A 15,199-nucleotide genomic window follows, 5' to 3' on the forward strand; every position below is an offset into this window, starting at 1 on the left:
TCCAGCTACATGACCATATCTTGTGACTGTGTACACATCAGAAGGTACATTGTCGTTGCATTTAGTTTTCCATGATTTATAGTTCAGAGGGGTTTCCACTTGAACCAAGAATAGGTCAAGTCATTCGCTTATCACAGTTGATCTGACTTCGGCCTTCAAATGGGTACATATTCTACAATCTGACGTCTACATCATATTTGTAAGATAAGAGGAGACAGCAGATTTGTCTTAGTCTTGTGAATTCCCTTCTATAGCCATATGACCTGGCATATATATGGAATAGTAATAGACTTACAATGATATTTCTTTTTATTTTGATAGCTTGTATTTGTGGTGCTCTTTTGGAGCATAGTGCAGTGGGGTAGTAGAAGGTATGTATAGAGTCTGAATTAGTGTGGTATTATCTTCACAATGTGGTGACAAATAACAACACAACAACATATAAGACAGGAAAAGGCAAAGTTATCTAATAGCCTAAAATAAAATAGCTCAGTTGTTACCATATAATGTAAAAGTTGAAATTTACCATTCAAGTGGAGATTATAGTATTTGGTCAGAAGTTGCACAAATATTCATTCCTTTGGTGGACTTTTTTGTAGCAGGTTATTGGCTCAAGGTTTCAAATATCCAAGAGTCATTGAATGAATATTTAAAAAAATAAATGGTTTAAATGTGTCTATATTACACTGACCAAACTGAAGTGGTAGATAATCAAAACTGTTACCTTGTTCAAACAAGTCGTCTTACTTTCAAGTGCATTGATCTGGGCTTTTAGTAAAGAGTTTTATTAATTACAGGATAATATGTATTTATTTATTAAGTTATGTTTAAAGCTTTACACAATATACTGTATATGAGTATACTGTATGTAAAGTGTGTGTGTATCTGTTTTTAATCTGCTGTACAGCCAAAAAAAATCAGACAAACTCTGACAAAGGTATGGCACACCCATTTGTGTTAAATCAACTAGGCTGCTGATGTTTTGAATAGGAGGCAGAGTGTTTTAAATTACATAGTATCTATTTTTTTATTTTTAAATTTTGTCAAAGACTACAGTATGGTTTTGTTGTTGCTGCCAACCGAATAAAGGTGAAAATAATAGACATTCACTCATGTGTAGTTTCTTTTGTGAAATGTGTGTGTTTCTGTAGCAACAGTCACCAGTTATCCAGCTTTCATTCATAACCAGTGGAACTCTCCAGAGTCACCCTCATATTTTCTCCACTTGGCACCTATCTTAAGGAGTAAAGAGGAGAATGGAGATGGGGGCTTGTCGCTAGTGGCTGCCAGTTTCAATCCCCAGGCTTGTTCAGGTGCACTTGAGCTAGATGGTTTGATATACAGGACCAGTTACTTTTGAATTGTAATGAATGTGTAATAATCACAGAAGTAAGCATGCATGTGTGGATGCATAATGATGTAAGTCTAATGAGCAGATCAAATCTTTAAGCAATGTGCCCCTTCCGTGGAGAAAAAGGATCTGAGATAACATTTGCCACCCTCTATTTTACCAGCCTCTTATCAGAGAATAAAGCTCAAACAGGTGGACTCTATTGTCATTTTCCTGTTGATCATATATCAGTCTAAAGTTCTTCCCCTGACAGTTGCTCCAACTCAGTTATGAGCAAAGCAAAAATTTCATTTTCATCCGAGCCAACAGATGGCTGATCAGGTGGCATTTGCTCGGTAACAACTCTGCAGCAGGTTAGCCTTTCCTTTAGTGCCATTGGGAGGTAATGCACACCATCATGCCCTCTCTCTGTGTGAACAGTATCCTCATTATAGATCCTGATCCCTTGTTCTTGGTCTTAAATTGGCCTTTGAAATTCATACACTCAACCTTTTAAATTCCAGACAAGCTTTGAAACAGCCATAACCCCACTGTCTTCACAGAGTAGCTTAGTGGAGAGATGAGAGAGGGAATGGAAGAAGGTATTGGAAGAAGACTGAACAACAGATAATGGAAAGGAACTGGTTGGAGAGAGAAAAAATGGCAAGAAGGTGAAGTGGTTAAGTAGACTGCCTGAATGAGAAGAACAAGATGATCAGGAGGGAGGAAGGTGAGGGGGAGGTACAGTAAGGGGAAGTATAGGTGGTAAAAGGAGGAGGTTTGGAGAAGGAAAAGAGGGAAGAAGCAAGAGAGAAAGAATGATGATTAGGAGGATATATGTAAAATGCTGGTAAGATCTATTTTACTAAAAAAATGTAAAAGTTGAAAAATGATTATTAAAATAATTATTAAGCTGTTCAAGCACAGGGCTATTAAAAATGCCCATTGCATTAAAAAAGATTGATCTATGCCACAAAGCCTTCTAACTATTTTAATATACAATATTGAGTCCTTTTTAACGTTGTGTTTGTGTAGAACAAGTGTGTTTTACTATCATGCCAGCAACCATGTTTAAGATCAGGCTGTTTTTGGATGCTTTACCAGTTTTTTGTTATGTTTCATATCTAGTTTTGGAACGAAAATCTGTATTTTTTCCTCCTACTAAAAAGCATTTCATCCACACTAACTATTCAGCCAAACTAAGAGCACCTTTCTGGTCCAGGCCTGCTCAATATTCATGGCTGACACTAAATCAGGAATTCCCTTTTATTTCCACAAATGGCAGCACTCTCCTCACTTCCTTTTCCCCCTTCCATCCTGCCACTTTCCTCCTCCTCTTTCCGTCCTGATTGAGAAAGGACCACCTGACCGTCTTTTGAGGTTGGGAAGTCATAATTGGAGGGGAAGCCAGTTCCTGCCCCTGTGTGCTAATGCTGGAGGCTTGTGGCGCCCACCGAAAGCCTTTGATGGCATAAGGAGGACACACTCATGCATCCACACACCAACACACCCTCATACATCTTGCATGGCCTCAGTCGGTCTTTGAAATTGTAGGCTGCGACTGTGGCCTGGTAGTTGACAGGTGTTGATCTAGGCACAGCTGATTGTGTGCTCTTACAGTATGTAATGTTACACATGTATTTATCCATTAACAAGACTGAGCCTAAGACTCTAGTTGCTCTGTGATTCTATACTTCTACTACTACAATTTCATTGCAATTCTTCCGATAGTTAAAAATATAAATGTCAACCTCATGGTTGTCACTGAATTAGCAAAGTCAGTTGGATTCATCCTCTGGGAACCATGCATGTCTTTTTTTTTTTTTATTTCATGACAATCCATTTAATAGTTGTTGAGATATTTCAGTCTGCATTAAAGTGGTGGACCGACAAACTGAGGCCATTATTGCCATCTGTAAAGCTCCGGCATAGCTAAAATGCAAACATGCATGCTCTTCTTATACTTTTACTTTATAACCACAATATTTTACTGGCTATGCGGGTGGAATGTCTCGGTTAATAACACAACGAACATAGTTGTTGTGGGAAGGCAAGTTTTTATTTTCTCATCTTTACCAAGTTTTCACAGCTGGGGATTTTCTGGTTACATGCCTGGTGTCGTGGTGCTACTCTGGGATTTCAGCTTGAACCTCTGGCATGTCCAGCATATCAGTGTTTGATACCATCTTTGCTGTAGTTTGAATGCACTAAAAGATATCAGTTTATCAAACATTTCAAACATACTTTGTCCAGTGCTTTGTGGAGAAATGTCCAAAACAGTTCATTCGTAATCAGAATGTTTTGCTTTGTCTGGATTTCAGTTACACTCTATGGTTTTGAGGTAAAGCATTTCTTGCCTGGAAACATAACAGAAGCTGTCCGAATTATGGCATTTCACTTTTCCTATTCACCATCAGCAACAAAAATTCAGGTTTCGGTCAGTATCATGTGTGTAAGCTGAATGTGTAATATGAGTTAGCTACGAAGCATAGTAAATGTAGTCATTGATGATGGAAGCACACAGTGATGCTGCAGAAAGTATCTGTAGTTTAATGAGAATACTGGGAGAGCCTCAGCAGAGTGTACAGTAGGGACTTGCCATTTTAACCACACAGTATCTTATTTTCATAAATGTTACTATCTTTCTAATTGGCATTGTTGCTAAGAGGCATGTGTCTGCCAAGTGACAAAAGGGTTGCAGGTTTAATCCCCATAGTGGACCTGAATCCTGTCAAAGTGCCTCAGTGCAATAAAAGGGACACTTACCTGCCTGTTCATTGGAGGGTGCCCTGGATAAGAACATTGGAAAAAGCCTTAAATGTGGAATCGCACAAAGTCCTCATCTGCTTTTTGGATTTCAGCACTTCTATTTCACCTTTGGACCTGATGATTACCATAGGTAGGCTTTCTATCCATCAGCGGGCACTTGACTGAGAGCTTTCTCTTCCCTCTTTTCAAAGTGCATCAACTCTCCAGAATGTGCTCATTGGTCTTACTGGTTGCAAGTAACGTTCAGCATTCCACTTTCAGTATGAAAGTCAGATTCTGCAATTTTAACTTACTGTCTTTTTAAGTCACGGTTGCATAATCTTTTTGTCTTGAGTAATGCTGACTCCGCCACTAAAAAAACATTTTGTGAAATCCTACCTCGTCCTTGAGCACCAAAGCATCTCTATGGCTAGCGGCAACTACAAAAAACAATTTTGGTCAGAGTTGTTATTTGGCCTGTGAGTGGTGAACATTGGCTATGTTGCTGATGGATTGTATTGTATTGGTATTTAATGGATAGGACAGCTGAAGATAGGAAAGTGGGAGAGAGAGATGACATGCAGCAAAGGGCCACGGGTCGGAATTAAACCGGGCCGCTGCAGTAAGGACTGACCTTTAGTACCAGGGGTTGCATGCTCAACCAGATGAACTACCAGGGGACCCATAACATGGGTTATTTTTAACCTAATGAGGAATATTTGTTGTGTTTGCCACTTGTCCTTCAAGGCCAACTATACTGTAAATTAAGTTATATTTCAACCTTGCCTATTTCCCATAAATGTGGCCATTGTGATTTAAGGGTGTGGGATAGGGATTGTAAATAATACAGGCCTAAAAAATCTAGTAAAACAAAACTGTCTGTGTGAGATGGCAGCCTCCTATAACTGTGCCTTGCTGCCAGCCTTCTGGCTGAGGTTAGCGCGCTCAGAGCCCCTTTATGAACCCTTTTGTGTGCACACACACCAGAGACAATGAGAGGGCATAAGCACTGAATGTGTACAATACATGAACACATAAAGAGAAGCAAAATTATACTGGAATTTCTGTATATCTAAATTTAGAAATGTGACACGGAGAGTAAACAGTTTATACCTTAAGCTCAGTTATAATCGTAGGGAGCTAAAAGACTCTTAAGCATTCAACATTTAACAGGTTAAAAAGCACAAATTAAGATTAGTCTGACAGAATAGAAATATAGATAGATTGGGTGAACTGAGCAGCTAGTTATTGATTCACTTGAACCACTGTAATGATCATTCAACCTGTGATTGATAAACGGTCAGCAGTGATCTACAGCACCAACTCTCTCCTCCATCTTTCCAATCTCTGTGCTTCAGAAGCACTGAATATTTTAACACCAGCAAATGTACAGGAATTAGGTCATTTTGACCATTTTTTAAATCCAAGTCATTTTCGATCCAAATTATTTCCTACTTGAAAAGGTCAATCAAAAGAAAAGCTAAACTTAACCACAACTAAATGTAATAATCTATTTAAATTATTAATTTATTTACTATTTTCAATTTAAAAATTACATTGGCATGAAAAAATGTAGTCTGTCAAAACTGTTATTGCTCATTAGTGCCAGCTAATACTGCTCATACAAAGGAATTCACTTGGTGTCAATGTGATATACCAAGTCATTTCTGTGCAATTAACTCATATTCATACTCAGATAAATGAAAGTGATGGTGCCAAATTTTATGTTTTTATGTGTGAAAAAGAATTCCTAAATTTCTGGTCTTTTTCAGTCTGTCTCAGACTGTGATGGATTCGGTCAACATTGTCAGACAACTGAGCTCTCCACAGCTGGCACTTTGAACTGCAGACATTCTTTCTCCTGTTCGAAAAGGATTTTATTGTGACAGAATGGAGCTCATTAAAGTATTGGCTTTGGAACTGTTTCAGTCCTCTTTCCTTACTGCTTTACTAAAGGAACATCTAAAGATTAAATTTTATTTATTTTCCATTCGTCCCTACAAATTTGATTTAGCATAATTCGCACCAATATTCTTGCTCTAGCTATTCATACATAGAGGACAAAGACAAAAACCTTGAAGACACTGGAGGACAAACCTGTTTTTTACGATGAATCTCCCTGCAGACCTCAGGTACTGAAACTCTGCCAGCAGATGTACAGCCAGCTTCTCTACCTCTCTCTCAGGGCATTTTAGCTGAATTAAATACCATAAGACAGTCAAATTACCCCCTTGGCTCCTCAGCATACTTCCTCCCTCCTTCTACCTCCCCTCTTTTGCTCTTCCTTTCCCTCTTTCTATCCTGAGGCAGAGTTTCCCATAGTAGCACACCAAGGCTGTCTGTGTCAGGCAGTTATTTAGCAGTGATGGTCCAGCAGCTCGCCTCAGGCCATCGTTGATATGGCTAGTTCTCCCTCTGTGGCATTTAGCCTTACTACTGTTGCCAAGGCGGGAGGAGGGGACTAACTGAATAAAAATAAAAAGTAGCTATGTCTGGTGTTTGCTGGGCTGTGTGACCAGTGTGTCATTTGAATCTCTCTGTCAGTCAGTCAGTTATGGCAAGTACCCACAACAGGACTTTATTGGCTCGGCGCTCATGTGCTCACACTGGAGCACGATGTGTAAACTGTTCAAAAACACGAGACGAGAGGCTTACTGGAGCCTTGCAGACACATTCTAGATATCTAGCAGGCTAAATATCTGGAGCTGTCTCGGACTCTGCCGGGGAGCTGCAGCCAATGAGAGCGCAAGACACGGGCTGAGGGGAAACCAGGGGGAGGCTTCACCTGGAATTCACTGTAGAACTGGCCACTTTAAAAAGTCTTGTAGTGGGAACATAGCTTTAGTCATTGACTAAATTCAGCAGTCAGTCAGTAAACCAGCTGTGGTAATATGCTGAGAAAGAACGTTTTTTTAAATAATTACTGAAACCACATCAAACTTTATATATATATATATATATATATATATATATATATAAATATATATAAAAATATATATATATATATATATATATATAAATATAAATATAAATAAACCTAACATACAGTGCACATACACTGTGCACATACAGTGTTAGGACAGAATTCGTAGTTTAACCTTTGGTTGTATTCAATAAACTGAAATGCATTCACTCCATGTATACTTAATACTTGATTTCTAGTTACAGTAGCTGTACTCTCCCTGTTATTCTGCGAATGTAACGGTGGATGAGAGTGCCGGCCATCAAGCACTACATCTCTGGTTACAGTGGATTGTCTCCATTGTCTCTCTGGTTCTTCCCAACTGAACATCAGGACTTAAGAGGCACTGTGTCGCTATGGAAACCCAGAGCTGAGTCTGATAAAGCAACAAGGTTTCAGAGAGTTCATTTGAAGTTTATAAATAGGGCGCAATTAAAAGGAATGTTAACGTTGGCACCAAAATAGCAACCTCTTCATTATTCATTAATGTTAGTTTTATTTTGAAGATGCAGGTGTAGGAAAATGCAGGCAGAAAATGAAGTCTAAAACTGTGTGTGTGTGTGTGTGTGTGTGTGTCAATTCACGTAACTTTCTCACATCTGTAAACAAGTCTTCTCTCGTGGACCGACTCGCTGAGTGTCTGACCCTCCACTCACTCCACCTCTACCATCCCTTGGGGTCTTCTGTCCCCACATAACAGAGACTCAACTCATATCCTCCAGTAAAAACCACAACACACATAAAATGTCAGATATCTGGGGGGATGCACTTTATCCACTGACCTCTCTCAGTGTGTGTGTGTTCGGGTGTGTGTGTTCGTGTGTGTGTGTTCGTGTTCGTGTGTTTGTGTGTGAAAAAGAGAGAGAGCCCCAAATTGTTCCCTACCAAATGAAGTGCAGACTGGAACAATACAGCATGTTTTCTACATTTGTTTTTGTTTGATTGTTTTCTGCATAGTTCAGTAAAAGTATTTTTTTCATAGGATGCTGCATGTGGTAATATACAGTATATCTTCTTAATACTCAGTCAGGTACACCCCAATACGTTGTTGTACAATGAATACATTGTAACACTACATTCAAATAGAACCCAAGAAAGAGTGTACATTACTGCTGGCGAAGTCAGTGGAAAGTGTCAAAGAGGGGCACAGCCTCACTCTAGAAAGTGCCGAGCAGGATGAGGTGGTGTTGTAGTTTAAAAAAACAAACAAATGTGTGCTACAAAAACTGACTTGCAATTTTTGGGAAGGGTGAATAAGGCCTTTTGCGAAAACATGTTTGCGTAAAGAGCAGTGTTTGAGCATATCATTGATTAATCAACTTACAACAGCATGCCCTTTCATCAGGAAGCTTTAACGAGAAAATGTTTGGCATGTTTCCTTGATACATTACTTTGATCAGTTGTCAGTAATGTTGATTCATTTTCTAGCAATCAACAAAACAAAGTTAAGAAAGATGTTACCCAGAACAGCTAATCCTATAACAGCTCTGTTACCCTTAAGATCTTTGGTGTGTCAAGTGTTCCCCTGCAAGAAAAATGAGAAATTTCACTTTTTAGCTTTCTGTCCGAACACTGCGTCTGCACTCCCAACCCAGCTTATTGAAATGCAGAACCAGCCGGACCATTAAAATGCCACGGCAGCAATACAGAGACAGATGAATTTGCAATCTGCCAGGTGGGCCAGCTGTCTTGCCCCCCCCCCCCCGCCCCCCCCCCAGCAACCCTCCAGGGAATCCTCTAGAAACTTCCTCGCCAGCCACCAAGGACAAATGCCTCTGGGGGAGCTGGTCTTTAATTACCGGCCCGCCGTCCGCTGAATATCACACCAATAGATTAGTTTACTGTGTCCCACAGAAATGAAGAGAAATGAGGAGTGCTTGTTGCAGTCAGGTGTGGCAGCAGAGAAGGGTGGTGCCATTTTTACATCCCGCTGTCTGAATATGTTTTGACTAAAGGCTAGACTTTGAAGTTATATTATAGCCTGTGTTTTGCCTGAAATAACCTTTATTAGAATTTGCACCTTCCTTTGGAACCTAAAGCACGAGGGGACCAAGGCTTTTTTTTCGGTACATAGATGTACAATCTCTTCAGTAATGTGATGTGTTGTGATTATATATTTATATTATATATATATCAAGACTGAGTGTTTTTATCCTAAGACCCAGTCATGTTCCTTGAGCCTCAGAGCGACAAACTCTTGTTTCACCTAAATTCCCAAGGTTTAATTTAATGTTTTTAATAGTTGTCAGACAGGGCACGGTTCACACTTTGTTTAATCAGCGGCTAATTGAGTTGTTCCTCTAACAATACATTCAGCCCATTTTTCTTTTTTTTTTAGGAAGCCAGAAGGTGCCTCAGTTGAAATGAATGACAGACCTTTCTTTGAAAACATTTTATTTACCTTAAGGTTTAGAACATGTTTTTTCTTTAACAGCACCCATCTTCATAACCCATAGTTCCACTGATCAACAATAGGAAACCTCATTGGCTAACCAGTAACACATGGTGCTTAAATGACTGGCAGAGTTTGGTCTATGCTTCCCGAGTGGCTTCTTGCAAACGTGAGTCAGGTAGAGTTAAGCAGCAAGATAGTTATGTAAGCAGGATATAAAACCACATACAAACAGAGTGAGAATGTGACATAGTGCTGGCTGATATGGCCAAAATCTTCTATCCCAATATAGGTAATTTCATATCTTGATAACAATATACTGTAGCATATGTTTTCTCCTAATTCATTAAAAACTCCTGTGTGAATTAAATGCTTAAATGCTCATTTTATTAAGAACTGTAGTGCAAAATAAACATAACGTGCAAGAATCAGAATGTAAAGCGCTGTCCCAATGACATAAATATTGCCCCAATGCAGTTCGGCTGCTGGTTTTTCTGACATTGCGATAGAAATGGCAGCATCTTTTTTTATACACCACACTCTTTCCTTCCATCTTTCCTTATTCCTTTTCTGTTTTCTGGGGAGTTTATGTAAGGTTTTTAAGATCTAAACAAATCCTGTTTGTCACTTTCAATACCGGCCTTCCATTGAAGGAGCTGCCATTCATCCAAAAGATTAAGAGGCAAGCTAATATTCTGTCTGTCAGTCATTCAGCTACCACTCTCCTCTTGCTCTCCTCTTGTGTCACCCTGCTTCCTCTGTTTGACTTTTTAAGGCAATTATCCATTACTTATTCATATGTACTTTACATTCTCTTCTACTGCATATAAATTCTCTACATTCTCTACCATAATCTGTCTTCCATTTTAATGTGTCTCATGTCCATAACGAAACAAATGATGTTGTTTTACACTGAAGCAGAAATTTCCAACCAGTTTGGAGGCTCTGAGTTTATGTGCACTTTTGCCTGGAGGAGCTCCAGGGTGCAGCTCTGCAACAGACGTGCTCTTTAACATACCATCCTGCTGGTTTATCACAGCCTCTGTTGTCTAGCGTGGCCCATAATGCACCATTCCCCACTCATGCCAAGGCCAGGCTCAGACAGCACAGCACTTGCTTTTGTTTTCTCCTTCCCATCAGAGAGAATGGTGTTGAAGTACATTGTTGAATTCATTCAATTAAGTTGGGGGGAATATTGATCCCATTATCTGACTGAGAATAGAGAATGAATAACTGAAGTTGAATGGGATAAAAGAAAACCTAAAAATGTGAATGTTTGCACAAAACATTGTCTCTCAGTAGCTATTGTCCAGAAACCTGTGCTGGTTTAACACTGTTGTGACCCTCTCATCCCTTCTCCTTCAGCTCTCACACTTGAATCACCAGCAGGGTGCTGCAGCCTCTCATTGTTAGATTTAGTGGTATTTGTTTGTGGTTTTCCACTAAACATAGTATTCATATTACTCGCAGTAAACAATGCTGGAATGCCGCTTTGGTGGTACAATCCTTCTCACCCTGCTTATTCCTACATTCACCTAACCTGTCTTTTACATTCTTAAAGAGTACAACAGAGTGTAGTATTTTTGCTGTCAGATAGTGTATGTTGGGACTTTTTAAATGTTTCAAAGAACAGTAGGGATAGACAATATGGATAAAATCCTATCACGGTATAGGCCTAACAAATTCAAACTAAGACATAATTCAAAGTTAATCTGTCAGTGGTCAGAGACAGTGTCTTACCCTTAAGTATAGTCTTTATATTTTACTGTGTGATGTCATACAGCTGCACTCATGCTCTGTGTCTTGAGTAGGCAGTCAAAGAGATTTCTCCACTCACTCCTGGTGCCTCTGTTGCATCACTTATAGAGTAGAGTAAAGATGTTAAAGGGCTCTCACTACCACAGTACAATAGTGCGTTCCATTTACCTCGGAAGCCGGAGCTGGGATGACGTCACACCCGAGGTGAATGCGTTCCATTTACAAGTCAGATTTTTCATTGTGGGGTTAGCTCTAGCCAAGTTAGCCATTGTTAGCAATACCAGTTGATAACAACAATGCATTACGCAGTTTTTTTGTGAATACAAACAGCGTACCAACATGTCCACAGATAGAAGTTGGACAGGACTGTGTGTACGACTGATTTAGTGAGACACAAATAAGACAGAAGTGCTAATGTTACTACAGCTTTGATGAACGGGGCATCCATGTTGGATTTTGAGCTTGGGGTACTTGGAGGTTGTCCGAGTTCCAAGCTCGGAAATCCGATCAGGGAGGCATGTTTCCGACTTTGACCTCGGAAAATCTGACTTCTGAGTACAAATGGAACGCACTATAAACGGTATGGTAAAATCTCACAGTATATACAATAATGTCATACAAGACAAAACAAAAGCAGTTTGTTCTGTGAACAGTCACACCATTAAATTTAGATGACCCTTTTGTTTGTGATAAAACACACATCACTTAAGCTTTGGGCTGAGTTATCTAATCCAGTCATCACTGTTTCCCTACAAATGGCAGTTGCTGGAAACATTTAGGTGTTGTCTCTAGCTGTGCTCCATCTGTAATTATTCTGTACACACAGTTTGACTTTGTACCCAGCAATCTGTCTTCATGGTTGCCTCCAGTGGTTTAACGCTAGCAGCATCCTCTCTGATTGGCTGGGCTGTCACTTCAGGACTTAGTGGGCTCTGAGTGTTCAGCTGTCTGAACCCGGCGTATTTTGCTGCCGCCTCATCGGTTTAGCAAAGCATGGCTGCCTCTCTGTCGAGGGGCTCACCAGCGAGCACCCGTGGGCCCCTTCCACACCCGGGAGTTACATAACACTGTCAGAAGAGAAGGGTAACTTGAGAGCTCACTGCTCTCTCTAAAGGAGGAGAAAGATGGAGCTGCTTCTACATTTGCATTTTAAGCATTTAACTACAGTACCACTTATTCAGAGAGACTCATAATGTGAGAGCAGGTAGGTGGTTCATTATCTTTCTCAGGGACATTTTGACAGGATTCAGTTATGTTGATGGACAGAGTGACTCATGTTTCTAAAGCAACATTTTCAAGCTATGAAGCACACATAAGTGTCGGCATAATTTTTCTGGCCTCACTACACTTTGTGCTTAACGTGTCTCATATTTAACAATGACCCTAACCTTAATACCTGCATTAATACATGCTTAATAATTAACATCTCTATGACAGTGACTACAAGAACTTAAAAGTAGACTTTATGGCAGAACAAGTATTTGCATTGGACTGTACAGGTCTACCTTATAAAGGTGTAAAATGTATCATTTTTCTTTTGCTCTCTAATTTTATCCCTTAAATGTTTATTTATGCACTACTGATGACAAGTGATGTGAGGTTATTACTGCATTTGAGATATGTTTCGGCGCCTTTAAAAAGTGCAAATGTCTGCTCTCTTTCCACTATGTAGGGACAGGCTTACTGAGTCCCAATACTGTACCACAGAATACTGTAGTAATAGTAGTAGATCCAGTGTAGGTACAGCACGATATTCTGTCAGTGGAAAAACTCGACCTGTTCACCTGATACTGAGGACTCTCAGAGCAGGGCAGCACGACCAGACTTCACCAATGTCACTAGTGACCAATGTGAGCTAGCCTCAAATGAGAGACCAGCAGCCTTGAAGGTCCCCTGGTTTCATCTTTCCTCCCTTTAGAGACAGGAGGAAGCTAACAGAGCCTAATAGCCAGCAAGGTAAACAATTAGTGGACAGAAGACTTAACCTGTCAGCTGCAGAACACTTGACACGGAACAACTCCGGTGTCAACGTAACTGTACCAGCTCCTAAATGAGTTGTTTTTATCATAAAATGACAGGTGTTCGCTCGTATTGCCTTCAAGCTTAATATAAATTAAGGCACCGTTCCCAAGGCAGTCATTAACATTTAAAATATCTCCCATCAAGCATCTGCCCGTTTACTGCTTTCCTCTACTAGTATTGCAGCAGACACAGCTTAGTTTCAGCCATTGGCGCTTTCTACTATGTTGTGTCTAGAACTGAAAAAGTATTTTGTAACACAAATATTTACCTGCTGATCTGCAACCCAGTTTCATTTATAACCAGCATTCTGTTTACCATCCTCAAAAAGTAATTTATTTATCTCATCATTATTGTGTGTATTTATGTTTGTCTGCTATGTTTAATACTTCTGCTCTTTTCTTAAGGTTCCTTCTGTTTAGAGTTGCATCTTCCGATTATTTTCATGATCACTTATTCTATTATATATATATTGTTTCAATAATCTATTAGTCGTTTACCATCTAAAATTTCAGAGAATAGTGAAGATCGCCCTTTAGAATTTTCCAGAGCCTGTAGTAACGCCATCAAACTGCTTATTTGCTTATGTCACCAACCTAACCAATTTACCATTTTAGAAACGGAAAAAAGGCACAAATCCTTACATCTAAAACACTTGAACCAGCTATTATTAGGTATTTTTCCTTGATAAATGACTGACAGTAAACGATTACTCAATTATCAAAATGGTTGACTATTTCCTGTCAATCGACTAATGATTTAATAGTTTCAGTACTACCTATGTTGCTGTTTGCCTTTTTTCTTCTGAAACATACTACTGCGTTTGTATGAAAAGGTACTATACAGTACAAATAAACTGAAACTTAAAGGGGAACTACGCCCATTTTAAATTCCTATGTGGTATTTTCTACTAGTGCAGTGCCTGTTCAAAACTTGCTTGGCCTGTGGTATTGCTGCTATCAGCTTTCTCCAGAACCATTGTACCCCAAAATAACTTATATACTACTGACTAACTTTGTATTTCTACTTCAGAGGAAAACATTGTACTACTACATTTACCTGACAGAGAATGTTGCAGATTCAGGTTCTACTCACAAAATACCACAATTAAAATATGATGCATTTTTATTCGTTAAACTATCCAGCATTATATTAGAGTTGAAATCACCTTGAACAGACGTTGAGAAAATGTAAGTACATTATGCTCAGAATGCCTCTCTTTTCACTTTAAGTAAACATTTGAATGCAGTACTTGTATAGTGTGGTCACAGGTGGTTTTACCATATGACATAGGTAAAGGGTCTAGTGAATGTTTGTGTTTTTTATAGTTTATTTTTATAAAACTCAACCTGTATGTTGATGCATGTCCCCTTTTTTCCGTGTAGCTGTCACAAATCCGCGGTAGTAGTAGGCGATGTGGATCGGGCAGGGAAAGCAGGGAGCCCGGCTCAGCCTGCTGGGGAAACCGCTCATAAACAGCACGCAGAACAGACGGAGAAATGTGGTGTTTGGTGTTTTAAGCCCCCAACGTTGTCTTCCAGGCAGCGCTGCATGGAAGGCACTAGGGTTGGGCAAGGGTTAGGGTTAGGTGCCTTGAAGTCGACGGTCACAGCGCTGCCTTGAAGTCGACGGTGGGGGCTTAAAACACCATTCAGCGAGAAATGTGTGCAACTGCCGGCAACAAAACAACATGCTGGAGAGCCTGAGAGCATGGGCGTTCATCTACCATGTGTTTGTGTACGATTCATTTTATCATTTGCATGTAGGGTAGACCGCAATCAGTTTTTTGTGGATGATCAATTTTTGTCACCACACCGGTAGCCCACTGCGAACTTTATTTTGCGAACTAAATTTATAAATTTATAGTTAGATGGTCTAAGACAGTCCAAAAATATTAGTAAACATGAACAATTCTCTCCCAAATCCAAGTGCTAAAACTCAAATTTGTGATGTCATCAAGTATAAAGTCTGAAACTGCTACATAGACAAT

General features: G+C 39.6%; 1 protein-coding gene across 2 annotated transcripts in view; it reads left to right on the forward strand.

Annotated features, from left to right (window-relative positions):
• Nucleotides 1–15,199, forward strand: part of rabgap1l (RAB GTPase activating protein 1-like) — a 120,209-nt gene that overhangs the window by 52,090 nt on the left and 52,920 nt on the right. The window lies entirely within an intron of this gene.

This window comes from Sander lucioperca, chromosome 11 (assembly GCF_008315115.2).
Source record: "Sander lucioperca isolate FBNREF2018 chromosome 11, SLUC_FBN_1.2, whole genome shotgun sequence".
NCBI lineage: Eukaryota > Metazoa > Chordata > Actinopteri > Perciformes > Percidae > Sander > Sander lucioperca.